Here is a 17,787-nt window from a genome sequence, read left to right as displayed (position 1 = left end):
TAGCCATACCATCATTTATGATTCATAGATGTGAATATACTTGGGATGCCACAGATACCCTTAGTCATGAAGGATTATGATTATGGAAGATCATCGCAGAATTTGATTACTCAGAGACATTCATCAGTTTTATATGACAGCTCCATGAGAGCATGCTTGAACTGGTTCTAGATAACAGATTGCTTTTGTGCTTTTCCAAGCACTAGTGCAGTGAAGCAGGGCTCTGTTCTGTCTCCCCTGTTTTTTAGAATGATGTTTTCAGCCAGAGCCTGATCTGGGACCAGCACACAGATTTACTCAGTCACAGAGCTGGGTATAATAAATGGAAGGTGTAATTTATTTCCAGAGAGAGAGGGTTGGAAGGGTCAAGGGAATCCCTATCACTAATTTGCTAGCTATTTAGTAGTCTACACTTATCTCCCTCTCCTTTCTAATCTATAAACCCATTCCCTGATCTAAATAACCTGCACTAAACCCCTCTCTTGATTGCTATTAGAGGTGATGGCCTGTGACAGATTTGGCAGGTCCAAAATGAACCCAGACATTGGCTTACTGACAATGCAGTTAGCTGGTTCAGGATCACAGATTTCTTCTCCCAAGGAAACACAACAACAGGATAACAAAAGCAATATAGGAAAGCAGGATAGGATCAGAGACCTCAGTCCAGGCAGCCGTACTCCCAGGTTGCATCCAGAGAGAGAGAACAGCCCCTGAGTCCCAGCTTAACCCTTCTCTCCAGCATTCCAGAATCTTTCTCTGCAGGTCTCATGCATCTGTCATCTGCAAACCTCATTTTCCTACTAACCTTATCTTTTCCTCATAACATGATTAACACTAAGAATACAGAGGTTCTTCATAAGCCAGCAATATGCCATCCATATGTGAAACCATCAATTACAGCAAATGGAGAAATTTTGAATACTGTGATAAGGATATCTGTATAGATGATGAGGTTGACACACATTGTCAGAACTAACTTAGTGGTTGGGAAACTCCTAAGGAAAGTGTGGGAAAAAAGAGGCTGTCTAACAAACTGAAGATATCCAGAGCCATTGTGCTGACCCCATTGTATGCCTGTGAAACCAGCACCATGGTAGGAAACAAAATTGCTTCCATTTGAATTGTCTCAGGAAAATTCTGGAGATCAAGGTCTTTTCTCAGGCTTGAACTGCCAAGCATTCAGACTCTACTGCAGAGAATATAACTGTGATGGTATGGCCATGACACTGTTCAATTGCCACATGTAAGTTTGCCTAATATTTTATGGAACTCGCACAAGACAAGGACTCTCACAAAGGTCAGAAGAAGGAATGCAAGGATACTGTCAAAGTCTCTGAAGATTTTAGGTATAATTTGGAACACATGGGAGGCATTGTCACAAGGTTGTCCTGAAATTTGTGCCTGCATCAAAGAAGATGCTGTGTTCTATGAGCAAAGCATAATTGTAGTAGCTCAAAAGATATATGAGATGAGCAAATTCAGAGATGTCTTCTTCCCAAATGTTCATACAGTCTGTTTGTCTGAACTGTGGTAGAGTCTTCCAATCTTGTATTGGCCTGATTAGCTGCAGTCAGACACACTGTACATTGACCCTAACATAGTGATGTAATTTTGGTCCTCTTTTGAAAAAGTATGAAGTATAATCACCAACCAACTCTGTCTATTGCTTTTACTCATATGCTTTGGAATAGAGTTAGTCATTCAACTCTGCCCATTTATCTAATATGAAACGAACCTTCCCTGCAGCAAGGCATTCTTTCTGTTCTTCACTAATTAATCCTGTATTCCATTCATAATAGAATTGTTGAAGTTTTTCTTCTTTCCTAAAATCTCCCATAGCATCTTTTTCTTCTCTTAACCTCTCCCACCTTCACCTTCAGTTGAACACTTCAGCTCATATTTTACCAAGAATATCAAGATTCTTTGCTTCAAGCTCCATCTGCCACTTTTTCACCTTAAATATCTTTGACATCACTCTTCATTATTTCCCACTTTACTCAAGTATAAGATAATGAAAGAGTGTCCTTCCTGTCAATATGAATTCTGGAATCCTCAAGTTTGCCCATTTCTCTTAAGAACTTGCCTAAAGGGAAGTCCCAAACTGACTTTGTCTTAGACCAAACAAGGGATCACCAAGTGTCCATTAAGTTACCCGTAGTAAGTTAGACTACTCCCTCATACTGCAGCCTCTGGCTACTGCCTCTTTCCAAAGCCTGCTTACAATCTGTCAGTGTATGTTTTCAGTACTCAATTTCCCAAAAGGTATATAAGATCTCTGTGTTCTATTATTCTTTGGAGAATCATTTAGCATGATGATCCTCTCCGAGACTGTCTCCAGAGCCCCCAGGATTTGACTTTGTGGTATTTAGCACTTAGCTCTGTGTGGTAGCCAGTCTTCAAGGACCTCTCTAAGTTTGGGACTTCCCTTAAGGCGAATTCTCAAGTCAAATGAACAAACTTGGGGCTTCCAGAATTCATGTTGGCACTTACCTTACCAAGGCCACCCTTTAAAATTTTTATATTTTATTATCATGTAAAACACATGTCCATATTGGTTATTGTTACAAGAGCACACATGTATATAACCAGAACGCCAAAATAAAACCATAAATACACATGTGAAAGATAGCATGCTTTGATCTGCATCTATCTGATGACCCCAAACTGTTCTTTTTCTGGAGGTGAATAGCATTCCCCATCATATGTCTTTCAGGATTGTCCCAGACTGTTGCATTGCTGAAAGTAGCCAAGTTTTCACAGTTGATCATTGTACAGTATTGCTATTACTATGTACAATGTTCTCCCAGTTCTGCATATTTCACCTAGCATTAGTTCCTGTAGATCTTTCTGAAATCATCTTGCTTAACATTTCTTACAGCACACTAGTATTCCATCAACCAATATGTACCACAATTTCTTCAGCCATTTTGCAACTGATGGACATCCCCTCAATTTCCAATTCTTTGCCACTGCAAAAAGAGCTGCTATAAATATTTTTGTACAAGCAGGTCCTTTCCCCTTTTTTATTATCTTTTTTGGAATACAAACCTTGTTGTTATATTGCAGGATCAAAAGCTATGCACAGTTTTATAGCCTTTTGGGCTATAGTTCCAAATTGCCCTCCAACATGGTTTGATCAGTTCTCAATTCTACCAACAATGCATTAGTGTCCCAGTTTTGCCACATTGCCTCCACCATTTATCAGCCTTTATTTACTGCCATATTGAAGTCCACCCTTTCTATATATATTCTTTTTTTAAAATAATTTTTATTTGATCATTTCCAAGCATTATTCATTAGAGACAAAGATCATTTTCTTCCCCCACCCTCTCCCATAGCCGACGTGTGATTCCACTGCGTTTCACATGTGTTCTTGATTCGAACCCATTTCCATGTTGTTGGTATTTGCACTAGAGTGTTCATTTAGAGTCTCTCCTCAGTCATTTCCCCTCAGCCCCTGTAGTCAAGCAGTTGCTTTTCATCAGTGTTTTTACTCCCACAATTTATCCTCTGCTTGTGGATAGTGTTTTTTAGATCCCTGCAAGTTGTTCAGGGACATTGCATTGACCTTAATGGAGAAGTCCATTACCTTTGATTGTACCACAGTGTATCAGTCTCTGTGTACAATGTTTTCCTGGTTCTGCTCCTTTCGCTCTGCATCACTTCCTGAAGGTTGTTCCAGTCTCCATGGAATTCCTCCACTTTATTATTCCTTTTAACACAATAGTATTCCATCACCAACATATACCACAGTTTGTTCAGCCATTCCCCAATTGAAGGGCATCCCCTCATTTTCCAACTTTTTTGGCCACCACAAAGAGTGCAGCTATGAATATTCTTGTACAAGTCTTTTTCCCTATTATTTCTTTGGGGTACAAACCCAGCAGTGCAATGGCTGGATCAAAGGGCAGACAGTCTTTTATTGCCCTTTGGGCATAGTTCCAAATTGCCCTCCAGAATGGTTGGATTAATTCACAATTCTACCAGCAATGAATTAGTGTCCCTACTTTGCCACATCCCCTCCAGCATTCATTACTTTCCATAGCTGTCATGTTAGCCAATCTGCTAGGTGTGAGGTGATGCCTCAGAGTTGTTTTGATTTGCATCTCTCTGATTATAAGAGATGTAAAGCACTTTTTCATGTGCTTATTAATAGTTTTGATTTCTTTGGCTGAGAACTGCCTGTTCATGTCCCTTGCCCATTTATCATTTGGAGAATGGCTTGATTTTTTGTACAATTGATTTAGTTCTTTGTAAATTTGAGTAATTAAACCTTTGTCAGAGGTTTTTATGAAGATTGCTTCCCAATTTGTTGCTTCCCTTCTGATTTTAGTTATATTGGTTTTGTTTGTACAAAACCTTTTTAATTTGCTGTAGTCAAAATTATTTATTTTACATTTTGTGACTCTTTCTATGTTTTGCTTGGTTTTAAAGTCTTTTCCTTCCCAAAGGTCTGACAAGTATACTATTCTGTGTTTGCCTAATTTACTTATGGTTTCCTTCTTTATGTTCAAGTCATTCACCCATTTTGAATTTATCTCAGTGTCGGGTGTAAGGTGTTGATCCAAACCTAATCTCTCCCATACTGTCTTCCAATTTTCCCAGCAGTTTTTATGGAATAGTGGATTTTTGACCCAAAAGCTGGGATCTTTGGGTTTATCATATATTGTCTTGCTGAGGTCACTTGCCCCAAGTCTATTCCACTGATCCTCCTTTCTGTTTTTTAGCCTTTATCAAATTGTTTTGATGACTGCTGCTTTGTAATATAGTTTGAGATCTGGAACTGCAAGTCCTCCTTCCTTTGCATTTTTTTTTCATTATTTCCCTGGATATCCTTGATCCTTTGTTATTCCAAATGAACTTTGGTTTTTTCTAAATCAGTAAAGAAATTTTTTGGAAGTTCCATGGGTATGGCACTAAATAGATAGATAAGTTTGGGTAGGATGGTCATTTTTATTATATTGGCTCGTCCTACCCATTAGCAGTTAATGTTTTTCCAATTGCTCAAGTCTAGTTTTAGTTGTGTGGAGAGTGTTTTGTAGTTGTGTTCATATATTTCCTGTGTTTGTCTCGGGAGATAGATGCCTAGGTATTTTATTTTGTCTAAGGTGATTTTGAATGGGATTTCTCTTTCTAGTTTTTGCTGCTGAGCTGTGTTGGAGATGTATAGAAATGCTGATGACTTATGTGGATTTATTTTGTATCCTGCAACTTTGCTAAAGTTGTTGATTATTTCAATTAGCTTTTTGGTTGAATCTCTAGGATTCTTTAAGTAGACCATCATGTCATCTGCAAAGAGCGATAACTTGGTCTCCTCCTTTCCTATTTTGATGCCTTCAATTTCTTTTCTTCTCTAATTGCTACTGCTAGTGTTTGTAGTACAATGTCAAATAGTAGAGGTAATAATGGGCATTCTTGTTTCACTCCTGATCTTATTGGGAATGCATCTAGTTTATCCCCATTGCAGATGATATTAGCTGATGGTTTTAGATACATATTGTTTATTATTTTTATGAAAGACCCTCCTATTCCTATGCTTTCTAGTGTTTTTAATAGGAATGGATGTTGTATTTTGTCAAAGGCTTTTTCTGCCTCAATTGAAATAATCATGTGATTTTTGTTGGTTTGCTTGTTGATGTTGTCAATTATGTGGATGGTTTTCCTAATATTGAACCAGCCCTGCATCCCTGGTATAAATCCTACTTGATCATGGTGGATGACCCTTCTGATCACTTGCTGGAGCCATTTTGCAGTATCCTATTTAAGATTTTTGCATCTATATTAATTAGGGAGATTGGTCTATAATTTTCTTTTTCTGTTTTTGACCTGCCTGGTTTTGGAATCAATACCATGTTTGTGTCGTAAAAGGAATTTGGTAGAACCCTTTCTATATATATTCTTGATCATATCTACTTTTCCAGAATATTATCCTTCACATCACCCCCTCCCATTTCTTTTTCTTGCTGAAGAATCATGTTAATGGAATCAAAATGTGTGAAAACTTTCATGTACCATTGATGATCATTGGATTGGAAATTTAGAGGCCCTGCATTTTAAGCTTGGTTCTGCCATTGATGGTGATGGTGGTCAATCCAGTTTGCCTTTCTGGCCCTCAATTTCCTGATCTGGAAATCAAATGATGGGATAGGATGAACCTTAATGCCCTTTTATGTTGTGACATTCAACAATGAATATTTATATTAATTTTCTTAATCTGCTTATCCTTATAGATGTCCTTTTTTCTCCTGTTAGAATGTAACCTCCTTTCAAGGAGTCATAGTTTTCTTTATTGTATTTATATCTTCAACATTCAATAAAATTCCCCTTGCACTTAGAAAATACTTAGTGGCTAACTGATGGCCTCAAGTAAAATGGGCAGTATGCAAAAGAGATGTGTTTTAGTGGTCTGTGATGTGGAAAGCAATATTTTAGTCATAGTTGGAAACTTTACTAGGGAAATTTTGTTAGGAACCATTTATTCATCATGGTTCCTTTAAATTTTTGCTTAATTGCTTCTTATCCCAGTAGTTCAAAGAGAATCTTCTTTAGAAATTAGATTTATAGACTGAAAATATAGTTCTAGATCCAATGTTCTCCTGAATTATGAATTTATGGTAAAAAGTAGGAGGATCTTATTATATTACACCTCCCATCCTCTTTTCTACTTGCCATTCTCTCTATGTGTTGGTGCTTTCCCTGACTATAAGGAAAAAATGCTTGCTCGATCCTACCATCTTCACAAATTATCCTTCTACTTCTGCTCCTACTCTTTCTTTGCTAACAGCACCTCTTTTCTATTGCAGCAGCTTCCTAATGTATCTGCCTCAAGTTTATCACTACTGCAAATGAATTCTCTGCAGTCACCAAAGTGATTTCCTAAAGAATCTGATTGTATCATTTTAGTCCCAGCTTTGTCAGAGATCATGACTACTACCTCTGCCTTCTCTGGATCAGCTGAGGATTCTGCTTCAGCCCTCACCTTCACTCTGCCTTTCACTTTAGTGTGTTTCTTGTAAATGTGAAATTGTCAGGTCTTGGTTTTTTATTGTTTATTATCCATTTTCTTCGCATGTGTCAGTTCATCTTGTTACACTTAATGTCATAGTTATTAATTGTGCATTTTCATCTACTCTGATCCCTCTCACTGTTTGTCCCCTTTTCTTTTATTTCTGCTATATCGTGTGGGGTTTCCCTGACCAGCAGGGGCCACACAAAAAGGGGGGATTCTCCTTTGTGGTAGGGACCCGAGGAGAGGTAGGAATCGGGGAGCCAGGGCGAAGAATGACAGACATGGACAAGTCAGAGTTTGAATAGGGCAGGCAAACCCCTATGATATTCTCCTTGAAAGGAAAATATGAGGATCAATGGAATACTAAGTCGAGAAGGAGATTAGGGTAGAGAATATATAGCCGAGAGGGGCTGGAGCCTGGGGGAATAGAAGGTTGAAAGAGAAAGGAAAAGGGAAGAGGATCAGGAGCAGAGCAGAGATTCAAGAAAGGGGCGAGGAAGTTCCAAGAGAGCAATCTCGAGGTTGCCTCTGTATTTATTCCTGTCTGGCTTGGGCGGTACTCCCAAGCATGTAGCAATCACATCACAAAGCATAGACAATCATGATTGGGTGGTAATGTAGAGGTAACACCTTTGGGCGTGGAGATTACAAACTGCGTTTTCCGGGGGAATGCAACTCCGAGCATGTTAATGAGTTTGTCCTAGGCAAGGGCCACATGGCCAGGTCAAAAGACCACCCACAAATATCATTGGTATAATCTTGTGCCTGAAGACACAGTAATCATACAATCATTTATATTTCATAGATGTGAATATGCTTGGAATGCTACATATCCATTCCTCGAATATCCAATTTCTTTTGACCAATACCTCTTCTAGTCACTTATCTTCCCCCAAATCCTCCTTTATCCTGTCCCCTTGCTCTCCTAGTTCCAAATTGCCCCCACTTTTCCACAAAGGTAACTTGCCTTTCATTTGCCCGTTACCTTTTATTTCTTATTTTATCTACCTTTCCCACAATCTCTTCCTTATTTCCTGTGACTGCCTATTTCTTGATTCCCTTATCTCCTTACCTTACTCTCCCTTCCCAACTCTTGATATGCACTTCTTTCTAGGCATCCTTCCTTTCCTTCCCTTTTCTTTTTCCTTTGTGCTCTTTTCCCTTCCCAGCCCCTCTGTTATCCCATCCTTTTTCCCTCCTATTTCTCTGCACTTTAGAAAAAATGTTTATCCTTCTAATTGTGTATGTTGTTCTCTCTTTATCCCAAGTCTGTTATGAGTTGTGTAAAGATTAGAATTAATAATTTGATATTCCAAGTATTATTTTAATGCTATTTATTGAAAATCGACTGAGAGCAAAAAGGGAAAATTAAAACGCCACCCACCTATGTAAAGATAATTTTAGGGTTGTTACTTAAAATCTAGATTTAATTGGTTGCCAAGGGAAATCTCAAATAAAATATCCAAGTCAGTCTGGAAATTTATGGCAATTTAATTGATATAGAGGGAAGGAATTCAAGGAGAAGGGAAGAAGATATAGGATTTCTCCTGCCTGGCCTATACCAGGGGGAGTTTAAAATTCCCACCTCTAGGTCTCTGAAGATTAGAGGCTTCTAAGAGGATAAAGTTGGAAAGTAAAGGAGGAAAACTCAGCCAAAACTCACCACCAAACCAGACAATAGCTTGTAGCCATGCTAAGATGTCGAAAGGCCCAATATGCTGCTATCAGTCAACTTTCCGCCGCCAGAAAGGTGCCCAAGAGAGGAAACGAGCCAAATATATAGACCTTTCACTCTTGTGTCTCCTGCTCTAAATGCTAAACATCTTTTTGAGTTCTCATCTTCTTTGATTAGATTATATCTTTAGAGTTACTTAACACTTCTTCATTAAGTTCACCTTTTGTGAGTTACTTAACCTTTTTGTGATTAATTTAAGCTTTGTAGTTACTTAACACCTTTTTGTATTAAGATCTTAAAATAGATTTAACTTAAAGTTCTAGCTTCACTATAAGGTAAGAGTTAAGTACCTTCATTGTTCAATCAAAAGATTACAACTTTATCTTCCCCTAAAGTATGGTCTAAGTAGGGTGGAGTAATTTAACGTTCACAATCCCCCCTGATTTTGTTAGACTAAGTATCTTCATTGTAAAAATCAGGAAATAGCTAAATCCAATCTTCACAATACCCCCTGATGATCATTGGGAGACTATTTCTCCATTGATCATTTAACATAACCTTCTGGTAGTCCTACAGCACTTCTAACCAAAGATGTATACAATATTTAGTTTCTAGGAGGAAATAACAATAGTTAGATAAAAGAGGGAAATGGAAGAAAGACAGCAAAACCAATGTTTGCTGAGCACATTGACAAAAACCAATTAGAGGGCAGTCCCCTTTTGGCATAAGAGAATACATTAAAATAAATGTTCAATCAAACCAGTTCAATCAACCACACCCAAAGTTCATTCTTGATCTTCTTGATGTCGTGTAGGTTTTCTGGCATCTCTCTGAAACAGTTCATTCTCTGAATTTAGGAGTTAACAAGCTTCTTCCTTGAAGATCTTTCTCAAACAAAAAATTTCAAAATCTTGGATTTTTATAAAAATACAACCCCCCCCCCCCGAAGTGGGTGTTAAAAAACATCCAGTACAGCTCAAGATGCATTGTTGAGTTATGGGTGTGTATGAGTCAATTATTAAAAGAATTGAAAAACAACAAAAACAAACCAAATATATATATATATATATATAAAGGAAGGAAAAAAATGGAAGAAAGTTAAACTTTTGGGAGAAAGAAAAAATCTCAAAATCAGAATCAAAATACTACAATGTATGTATATAAAATGTTGAGTAAGCAAGAATAAATTCATAATAGGCTCTTGTACAGGTCCAATTTAAAGTAATTTCTATCCCACAAGTCTGTAGGACAGAATGCAGTAATATTTCACTTACCCATTTGTAGCCAAGACTACAGGAAGTTGCCATACTATAAGAAGAAAAAGAATTAGAATTTTTTTTGATAGGGAAGTGTCATTCCCTAGTCTGATTTTTGTCGTTCTCAGGGATATGGGGAGCCAGGATGATAGTCAAACTTTGTCTGAGTACTTCACAAAGAGTGTAGATACAAGGAAGTCCTATGAATTAACATATGTCAAGCATTGCAACTTTGAGTCTCACACTAGTTTTTCCCGTGTGCTCTTTTTGGCACCATTCAGTTTAAGTCTGTGCTCCTTGTTTTTATCCCTTTTTCTGGAATCAGACACAAACATTAATCACAGTCCCATAACATTTTATCAATAAATGGCAGATTCCCATAGTTTAAAACTTTGAGGTATGTATTGATATTATAGCAAGTGTATATATATAGACATATATATATATATATGTTTTTATATATATATAAGTTATATTACTTCAGAAAAAATGTTAATTGTATGTACCTTTAGTACAAGGAATGAGGAAAAGGGAAAAAAATAAAATATTCTAATCAAAATAAAAGAAAAGCAATAATTAAAAAATAAGGGAAAAATCAGGAATTTAATGTGTTCTCAAAAAAACAGTATCCACTTGTAAATGGAGTATTATATCCAATTCATGTGATAGGATAGATCACAAAATCAGTCTCAAAAGAAGATGTTCTCTTTACATGTGAGCAATGAATCCAAGAGTCTTTCTCGCCAATCTTTATAGATGTTGGAGTAGTTAACAATATTTGGAATGGTCCTTCCCAGGAAGGCTGAGTTGCTCCAGTATTCTAGAAATTCTTAATATACACCTTGTCTCCTGGGTTCAGGTCGTGAAGTGAAAAGTCTAGTGGTCCGGCTTGTACTGCAACTCCGGATTCATGGAGTTCACACAGTTTATGCTGTAATTCCTTTATATAGTAAGCTAGTAGCTTTCCCTAATAGTGATGTATATGTGCGGGAGAAAGTTTTAGCCTGAATAGGTAGATGTTCAAAAAGCATCTTAAAGGGTGAGATGTGTAGGTCTTCCCTGGGCCTGCTTCTAAGATAAAATAGTGCCAAAGGGAGAATTTCAGGCCATTTTAAATGTGTCTCAGTATATAATTTGCCAATCATACTTTTAAGTTCTTTATTCATTCTTTCAATGTGACCTGAGCTCTGGGGATAATATGGAACATGAAATTTTGGTGTTATCCCTAAGCAAGAATATATTTGATTTAAGACAGAATCAGTAAAATGACTTCCTCTATCTGAATTAATAAATGCTGTCAGGCCAAAGGGAGGAATAATTTCTTTTAAAAGCATCTTAGCAACAAAAGCCGCTGTAGCTCTGGTCACAGGAAATGCTTCTGGCCATCTGGTCAGTTGATCTACTATGACTAAAAATTTATAATGTCTGGCCTTTGGCATTGTTATGAAATCTATCTGTAGGTGCTCAAAAGGTGTGAAAGCCAGAGGATGCCCACCAAAGGCTTTTCCATGAAATGCATGTTGGTTATATGCTTGGCGGGTAGAGCAGGCTGTACACACTTTAGAGGCTATAGTAGTTATACCAGGGGCTATCCATATTCTCTTAACAGAGTCCACGATGCCCTGGGTGCTAAAGTGGCCATTTTTTATGAATATATTGGCAAATTTGGTGATAGAGACTTCTAGGGAGCAGGGGTTTTCCTTCAGATGACACCCATATTCCATTAATCTGTTTTGCTTTGAATTTGTGTTTCCATTTTCCCACTTCCTTTTCATTATAGGAAAGTGATCAATTTAAGTCACCAGTGGTTGTTAATGTTAAAATTAATTTAGGCCCTTCTAAGGCTGCTAGCTTTGAAGTGGCATCTGCTTGATCATTTTCCCTAGAGACAAGGTCAGTGCCACCTGAATGGGCAGAGCAATGAACTACAGCTAAGGCTTCAGGCAGCTGGAGAGCAGAAAGAACTTCATTAATAATTTCTGCATTAGCTATAGATTTTCCAGCTAAGGTTAAAAATCTTCTCTGGAGCCATAGCATTCCGACTGAGTGAAAAATGCCAAAAGTATATCTAGAATCTGTATAAATTATTGCCTTTTTACCCTTGGCAATTATACAGGCATGTTTCAGAGCTATGAGTTCTGCTCCTTGTGTGCTAATATTAGAGGGCAGTGAAGCTGACCATGTAGTGGGAATTTCTGTGACTATAGCAGCTGCAGTGTAGTATATGCCATCCCTAATAAAAGAGGAACCATCTATAAATAAGACCATATCTGGATTGTCTAAAGGAGTGTCCAAGAGATTCCGAGTCCCTCTTTCCGATTTTTATGGTTGTTGGTGTAGTTAGTAGGATCTGGAATGGTTCATCATAAGCAGGTTCCGTTAACCCAGTATTTTTGAAATTCTTTATGTACATATACACACTATCATCTGGGTTTAAATCATGAAGCGAGAAATCAGTGGGACCTGCTTGAACAGCAGCCCCAGAGTTGTAGAGTTCTTTCAGTTTTGTTTGTAATTGTCTGATTTGTGTGGCAGTGGTTGTATACCCTACTAACAGTGAGTTATCGGCAGGGGCAAATGGTTGTGCCGGAATAGGTGAATGTCCAAATATCATCTCAAATGGTGAGATGTGTAAATCGCCTCTGGGTCTGCTTCTGAGATAAAGTAGGGCCAGAAGTAGAATTTCAGACCTCTTTAAATGAGTCTCTGTGCACATTTTTCTAATTATGGTTTTACATTTATTCATTTATTCAACTTGGCTGGAGCCCTGGGGATGGTATGGTGTATGAAATTTAAGAGTAATCCCCAAACATTAATAAATTTGAGATAACACTGAATCAGTAAAATGAGTTTCTTTATCTGAACCAATATTTGCTGGCAGGTAGAAATGAGGAATAATTTCTTCAAAATGATTTTAGCAACAAAAGCCACTGTGGCATGAGCAGTATGAAATGCTTCAGGCCACCTGGTCTGTTGATTGGCTATGACCAGGTAAAATTTATACTGTCCAGCTTTTGGTATAGAGACAAAGTCAATTTTTAGGTGTTCAAATGATGTTTAAGCAAGAGGATGTCCACCAAAGGCTTTTCCTCGAAAGGCGTGTTGATTAAAGGCCTGGCAGATGGGACGAGCTGTACATACTTTGGAGGCAATTGTAGTTATTCCAGGTGCTATCCATACTCTTTTAACAGAGTCTACAATGCCTTGGGTGCCAAAATGACCATGTTTATGAATAGAGTGACATATCTGGTTATAGAAAGCCCTAGGGAGTAAGGTTTTGCCATCTGATGATACCCATACTCTATCTGTTTTGGTTTAAATTTCTGCTTCCATTTTTCCACTTCCTTGTCATTATAAGAAAGGGATAGATCCAAAACATCAGTAATTGTTAGTGGCATAATTAATTCAGGGCCTTCTAAGGCTGTTAGTTTTGCAGCAATGTCTGCTTGGTTATTTCTCCTGGAGATAGTGTAATTACCACCTGTATGTGCAAAGCAGTGAATGACAGCTATAACTTTCGGGAGCTGGATGGCAGAAAGACGTTCAGTAATAAGGTTTGCATTGGCAATACATTTTCCAGCTGATATTAAGAATCCTCTCTGAAGCCATAGCATGCCAACAGTGTGACATATGCCAAAGGTGTAGTGGGGAGTCTTTGTAAATTGTGACTCTTTTAGCCTTTCCAACAATACTGGCCTGTTTCAAAGGTGTGAGTTCTGCACCCTGTGTGCTTACATTTGAAGGCAAGGAAGCTAATTACAGAGTATCAAATTCAGTAACTACCACAGGTTCTGTACATAGCACACACCGTCCCTCATAAATTGAAGAACCATCTGTAAATAATATTAAATATGAATCATCCAAAGGGGTGTCCAGTAAATCATTAGGAGTTTTATCAACAGTGGACACCAAAGATGTGCAGTCGTGTAAAGGTTCTCTGGAAATTGGCAAATCAAGGAGCCAGGTTGCAGGATTAAGAACTCCACAGCGTTTTAAATGTGATATGTTCATTATTTAATAGGGTTACCTCATACCTTGTAACCCTTTGGTCAGTAAATGCCTGTGTCCTATGTCTTAATAACAATGCCTCAACCTCGTGTGAGCACATTATGGTCAGAGGGCACCCCAATACCAGATTGGAAGATTTGGTTACCAGTAAAGCTGTGGCAGCTATTCCTCTTAAGGTGTGATGGTGGTCCAGCAGCTACTGGGTCAAGCTGGGCTGAATACTAGTCTACTGAGCATTGAGCAGGTCCCAAAAGTTGAGTTAGAACACCTGCTACCCCTTTTTGTTCATGGACATATAAGGTAAATGGCTTATCATAAGTTGGTATGCGTAGAGCAGGGGCAGACAGGATAGCTTGTTTTAAATTTGAAAGAGCTGTTAGGTGTTCTGTTTCCAATTTAAATGGCTCAGGGACCGAGTTTTTTGTCAGTGCTACAAGGGGCTTAGTGATTTCCCCATAGCAAGGAATTCACTGTCAACAAAATCCTGTTGCTCCAAGAATAGCTCTCAATTGCTTTTTAGTGGTAGGAGCACTTAAATTTTGGATAGTTTCAATATGCTTGGGAGAAATTAAATGGGACCTGGCAATTAAAATAAAGCCTAAATATTCTACCTTAGGGAGGCACCACTGAACTTTGTACTTGGAGACCTTGTGGCCTCTGTTATATATAAGGTGTTTGCTAAGAGGAGGTGTTTGCTATCGAATTGACACGCTTCAGCATTTGGTGAGGCCAAGAGTAAATCATCCATATACTGAATTAAACGACTGTATTTAAATTTTATGGCATCTGTAACCACAGTCAAGAATTGTGTGAACAGAGTAGGGCTGTCCATGAAACCGTGGGGTAGATGAGCCCAGGTCCCTTGGGACCCCTTCCAGGTGAAAGCAAAGATATGCCTGGAGTTCTCATGTATGGTTATAGAGAAAAAAAAGCTGAGCACAAGTCTATTGCTGTAAAGCATGTAGCTGTGTTTGAAATAGAAGAGATAACAGTATTTATGTTGGAAACTACAGGGTGTCTCTTTATAACATGATTGTCCACAGCTCTCATCCTGGACAAAGCGATAGAGATGCTTGCCATCAGGCCCCAGTTTTGGCTTTTTAACAAGCAGGATGGGTGTATTGTATTCAGATTTACAGAGAATTATGATGCCTTAATCAATTACGGAATTTATTACTGGTGTAATGCCATCAATTGCCTTCTTCGAAAAACAGTAATGAGGAATGGAAGGTGGTGAGCTAGATTTTGTTTGAATTTGCACAGGGATAGGTGATTTAAGTAGGCCAACATCAGAAGATCATGTGACACAGAGAGACTCAGGTATATCAGTTGGGATCTCAAAAACAGGAGTCTCCTTCATTTCATGAGTGTCTGAAAGAAGTACATGGAATAAAGTTAAGGATTCCTCAGGCAGTTCCAATGTCATAGGGCCATCTGGAGAGCAAGTTTTTGTGGCCCTAAGGTTGCATAAAATGTCTCTCCCCATCAAATTTAAAGTGGAGGCAGACATTAAGACAAAAAGAGAATTCCACACTAACGGGTCCTATGGACACTATTCTAGGGAAAATCTTGGGAAGCTTTAGTGGTGTCCCTGATACCCCCCTGACATTAACTGAGCCAATGGAACTGCAATATGAATCAGGTACAGACCAGGAAGCTCCAGTTTCTAAATGGAAATCATAATAGGTGTTACCAACCTTTAATATTACATGGGGCTCATTAGTATGGAGGAGTCAGTTGACAAGGACAATGGGCAGTAAGACGTCAGGGTCTGGAAAATCCTCTGATTCATGTGCCCCAATCCTCCCCACCCCGTATACCTTCATAATCTTTGTGTAGTACCTTGGGCACCCCCCTGAAGGGCATTAGCTCCCAGGGTAGTTCAGGGGAGAGCTACACTCAAAATATACTGCTGTGGGGTCATTTGGTATGAGTTGTCAGGTACCTGATTTGTGTCCCTAGGATTATTATTACTATAAGTCCTAAAATTATGATTCCTGACAACACCATTACAATTATCATTCCTGTACTTGTTTTTATAAGAATTTCTCCAGTTGGTATAGTTCATTATTGCCTGGGAAAAATTCCTACAGTTTATCATTATGTGGCCCTTCCTATGCCAGAAGTGGCAGGTAAAGGACTGATGGCTAGATTCTTGGAGAGGGGCTAGTGTCATTGGTTGAGATTCATGCCCTTTTCCTTGTTTATCGAACCTATCCTCTAATGATTTGATTTTTTTCCCCCCAAGGTTTCTATGACATCATTAGCCTTTTCCTGTTTTTATTTTTGGCCTTTAAAGACATAAGGAACAGTGTTCCTCAACTCTTCAAGGCCCATCTGAGGCCACTGTGGCCAATGCATCTTAAAATAATCTTGGACCACCCCATGAGAGTTGTTGACAAAATGTCTATTTGTTTAATATCTTTGTCTTTAAGAAATATCAGTGTCTAGATATTGATACCCAAACTCAATGAGCTTATCCAAAAATTGTGAGGGTGTCTTATCATTTGATTGTCCGAGGCTTTCAGATTTGGACCATGGTTTGGTATCCTCTGAGCATTCTCCCATAGCTGTTATAATGGCCTCCCCACAACGATGTAATTGCAACCGGTCCTTGGTACTTCTATAATTCCATGCAAGATCCTGAGCTGGCCAGTGTGCTGCACCACTCCCCTGAACCGTGTTAACATGATTTTATTTTTCTCATGTTCTGTTAGAAAGGCATTGAGCAAATTCTCAACATCCTTATAGTGTGGGTCATATTGATTAAAAATATCAGCCATTTTCTTGGTTACCACAAGAGGTTCACATTCAAAATGAGGAATATTATATTTCAGTTCTCTAATTTCTTGTTTTTTTTTCAGTTGGTAGTTCTTTTTTTTAATTATTATTTTATTTGGTCGTTTTCATACATTATTCACTGGAAACAAAGATCGTTTTCTTTTCCTCCCCGCCCCTTCCCCCCCCCCCCCCGACTTTCCCTCTCCCATAGCCGACGCATGATTCCACTGGTTATCACATGTGTTCTTGACTCGAACCCATTTCCCTGTTGTTGGAGTTTGCATTATAGTGTTCATTTAGAGTCTCTCCTCAGTCTTATCTCCTCCAACCCTGTAGTCAAGCAGTTGCTTTTCAGCGGTGTTTTTACTCCCACAGTTTATCCTCTGCTTGTGGGTAGTATTTTTTTTTAGATCCCTGCAGATTGTTCAGGGACATTGCGCTGATACTAATGGAGAAGTCCATCACCTTCGGTTGTACCACAATGTATCAGTCTCTGTGTATAATGTTTTCCTGGTTCTGCTCCTTTCGCTCTGCATCACTTCCTGGAGGTTGTTCCAGTCTCCATGGAATTCCTCCACTTTATTATTCCTTTTTGCACAATAGTATTCCATCACCAACATATACCACAATTTGTTCAGCCATTCCCCCATTGAAGGGCATCCCCTCATTTTCCAATTTTTTGCCACCACAAAGAGTGCAGCTATGAATATTTTTGTACAAGTCTTTTTGTCCATTATCTCTTTGGGGTACAAGCCCAGCAGTGCTATGGCTGGATCAAAGGGCAGACAGTCTTTTATCGCCCTTTGGACATAGTTCCAAATTGCCCTCCAGAATGGTTGGATCAATTCACAACTCCACCAGCAATGAATTAATGTCCCCACTTTGCCACATCCCCTCCAGCATTCATTACTTTGCATAGCTGTCATGTTGGCCAATCTGCTAGGTGTGAGATGATACCTCAGAGTTGTTTTGATTTGCATCTCTCTGATTATAAGAGATGTAGAGCACTTTTTCATGTGCTTATTAATAGTTTTGATTTCTTTGGCTGAGAATTGCCT

General features: G+C 38.6%; 1 protein-coding gene across 5 annotated transcripts in view; it reads left to right on the top strand.

The window, feature by feature from the left end:
• SAV1 (salvador family WW domain containing protein 1) overlaps positions 1 to 17,787 on the top strand; it is a 144,297-nt gene that overhangs the window by 31,817 nt on the left and 94,693 nt on the right. The window lies entirely within an intron of this gene.

Source organism: Monodelphis domestica, chromosome 1 (assembly GCF_027887165.1).
Source record: "Monodelphis domestica isolate mMonDom1 chromosome 1, mMonDom1.pri, whole genome shotgun sequence".
NCBI lineage: Eukaryota > Metazoa > Chordata > Mammalia > Didelphimorphia > Didelphidae > Monodelphis > Monodelphis domestica.
This window is presented reverse-complemented; position numbering and strand designations above follow the sequence as displayed.